At 34.8% G+C, this 3616-nt stretch overlaps 1 protein-coding gene across 1 annotated transcript in view; it reads left to right on the forward strand.

The window, feature by feature from the left end:
- Positions 1-3616, forward strand: part of LOC110036835 — a 67841-nt gene that overhangs the window by 28415 nt on the left and 35810 nt on the right. The gene's annotated exons all lie outside the window — the stretch shown is intronic.

Raw genomic sequence — 3616 nt, forward strand, 5'->3', positions numbered from 1 at the left:
TGGGCTCTGATACCATGTGGGAAAGTATTTCAATAATTTGTATTTTGTCTTATTCTTTGAATTGATCATACAAGGTATTATATAGGAGATTAAAAGGAGAAAAACTATGAAACTATTTAACTAATTCCTTTAATTTAAGGGATTACAAATTTATTCTAATTTCCTTAATTTAAGGAATTTACCAATTAATTCTAATTTTCTTAATTAAGGAAATTAGAATTAATTCTCACAACTTTATTTCCATCTCAGTCACATCTCGACAGATATATATGTTTTTGTTAGCTTATCTTGTTATTGGTCTGGCATAAGATGTATCCTCCTGGAACATGTGTAGTTTTGCATAACTGAAAAGTTAATCTTTATTGTTTAATTCACTGTATTTGCTATCTTTTTTTCTCTAGATGTTTGTCGGGGATAACACTCTTTAAACTTTATCTTTCACTATTGATAATGAAAAGAGTTTATTTTGAATGTAAATTTCTCCTTGTTCCAAATGATATGCTTGAAGAATAGTGCTGGAATCACGTTAGCCTTTCTAATATTGCTCTTAAACTCTTCCCTTTGTTATTACTTCTCGTATTTATTATCTTTTCTATTCAGTACTTGGTGGCGATTTGGTTGTGAATTGATTTAAATAACATGTAATTGACTTTTAAATTTATGCAAACAATTTAAAACTTAGTTGGAAATGGTGTATTGTAGCTATATGCTAGGTTAAACAAAATATAATTATTACTACTCTGGCCAAAATGAAATAGTCGAATTGCAATGTTTTGCTCATGATTTTTAAGTTTGGAATAAGTGCATGAGTCATACTGAAATTTTAATTACACTATTCATGTTCAAATTTAATTTATGATTCATAATTTTCTTCAAAGCTGAACAGGAGAAATGGTTTAGCCAACTATAATCTTGTAATGCTTCTATATGATCTTTAGATCTTCTAGTTTAATTTCTTTTGCGATAGATTTATCACCAATTCAAAACATGGAGTTATTTCATATTCTATTAAATATCATTATATGTAGATAATTGTCTTTGTTTGATAAGTTGATTGTACGCTGCACATTCTTACTTAGTGTATTAAATTTGCAAAAGATTTCCTTAAATGCCATGTGAGGAACCCATTATAATTGCATTTCATTAATTTGATTTACATTGCATTCCACTTCATTGCTTTCAACTACATTAACATTAATTTGGAATAAGGAAAACCATATATCATACGAAATCTTCTATGAGATGTTTCATGTTTTAGTCGGTATTTTTAAAAGCGTGTTTTAGGCGCAAAGCTACACTTTGCACGTGATAGACACTCTGCATAGTATTCGTGCGACCACTCTATGCGGAGCGTGCGCTTCGCATGTGAGCACGTTTCAAAGCACTGAAAAGAGTAAAATGGGGTGCGGTCGTTCTGGTTTAGTAGAAAGAGGAATTAAAAAATGTTCGATTGTTTCATAGAGTTCTAATGTTTCGGTCTAGATTTCGAAGGAGTGCCGCAACTACCTCTTCTATCTCGTTGGAGAAGATCATAGGCTCCTAGACTTTAGAGCGGGAGCAAACTACTGTGTTAACTTCAACCCTATGCTCGAGAGGAACGAGCTTCGAATGACGCCGTTTCGCCTTGTTCTCGTCGACTCGAGAGGATGCACTGCTTTGACCACGGGGCTCAATGATTCAAGAGGAGAAATGCCGCTTCGCCGTTGTTCCAGAAATTTGTTGTGGTACATTTTACTGTTTTTTCAGACTTTGACATCGTGCGACTCGGACAACCTTTTGGTAAACTATAAAATGTAAATTTTTGTCCACAATACTTAAATAATGTATTACTGTTTTTTAATTGAAGATTTATATGTTTTATCTTTCTGATTATTTTTATTTTTTATGTAGAAAATTAAGAGATTTACGTACATACCATTTAATTCCTTCGTATTTACATATCAACACCCAATTTTCAATTTACATGTGTCATTTTACTTATGCATGAAAAAGGAAGGTTTGCGTACAAACCACTGAAGTAATGCATTTACATTTCAAATATCTAAACTTCAATTTTACTCGCATTCAACTTTTGTTTATTCTCCTTAATAGTCATTGTTTGATGTCAATTTAGAAAAAAGAAAAAGAAAAAAAGGTATCTCTAATTCGTTATGGAAGCAACTGAAATCTTTATTGGAAGATTTATATTTTTCATACATACCAATCAATTCTTATGTATTTACATATCTAACACCTAGACTTCATTTTTTACATGCATACCACCTTGTCTATGCATGAAAAGGTGTATTCCACTTTTTAATAGTTAACATGGTGGCATTATTTATGTGATAAAAGATTTGGGTGGTATAAATGTTAATAATAAAGTTTAGGTAGATTTGTAACTTTATAGGAATTGTGTGGTGTGTATGTAAATGCCCCTTTTAAAAATTAAACTAATGGTGTGTTTGATGTAAAATGAAAGATTTGGATTGTATAAATGTAAAATGTAAAATTTAGGTACTAAATATATAAATATATTGGAATTGAGCAGTATGTATGTAAATTCCCCAAATATTAATTATATGTAATTTTTGCTCATTTAATTATTAGTCAGATTGACATTAGGAGCTAATGCACAACTGTTTTATAGTTAGACGGTCACTTTAGCTTTTATAATCATATTAATGCATACGCATGAAAATCTTGTGTGTGTGTGTGTGTGTGTGTCTGTGTGTGTGTGTGTGTGTGTGTGTGTGTGTGTGTGTGTGTGTGTGTGTGTGTGTGTGTGTGTGTGTGAATGTTATGATGTTGTCTCCTACGCTTGGCTCTGCTAGGGTTTCAAACCCTAGCAACCCTTATTGAAGATCATTTCTCTGGCGTCGTCTCTCCGTCGTCGTCGGCTCGCGGCTTCGAAGTCGACTGCTGCTCGCGTCTCGTCGTCTCTGTTCGAAGCCGACAAAACGCATCTCATCGTCTCTTTCAAAGCCGATGGATCTCATCTCGTCGCCTCTGTTTGAAGCCGACATATCGCATCGCGTCTCCCTCCTTCGTCTTCCTCCTCACAGAAGCCGACATTTCGCGTTGGCTTCGTCGATTGCGACGGAGAAGAGTCTGTGAAGAAATGGCTTCAGGACGTTCCTACTCCGCCGCCCTCGCCAGTGATAACCCCGTCTCCGCCCCTCTTTCGAATATGTTTTCGCAACGATACCACCACAACCCACGACAATTTTCTCTTGGCATTGAAATCGGATTTCTCAAAAAAACTTTCCGTAAAAACGACAAACCTGCAATCTTTCTCACTAAGGCAGAGATCTCCACCCTAGCTGCGCCCTGCCAACTGTTCTTAGTAGGTAAGTTTCTTTATGAAAACCCTAAACTTGAGCTAATTTGAAAGGACTTTGAGCAAATGAAGCTAAAAGGGGGTTGGAAGATCGGTAAATTGGATGGTCGTCACATTCTTATTCAATTATCAAATGATGAAGACTACACCCATTTGTTTGCGAGAAGAGTTCTTCGAATAGAAAATCAGGTGATATAGGCTTTAAAATGGACAGTAGATTTTGACCCTCGCACTGAACCTCCTACCATTTCTGTTTGGTTGTGCTTTCCAGGTTTGAAGATCCACCTTTTTGATCAA

This window comes from Phalaenopsis equestris, unplaced genomic scaffold (assembly GCF_001263595.1).
Source record: "Phalaenopsis equestris unplaced genomic scaffold, ASM126359v1 Scaffold211561, whole genome shotgun sequence".
Classification (NCBI taxonomy): Eukaryota; Viridiplantae; Streptophyta; class Magnoliopsida; order Asparagales; family Orchidaceae; genus Phalaenopsis; species Phalaenopsis equestris.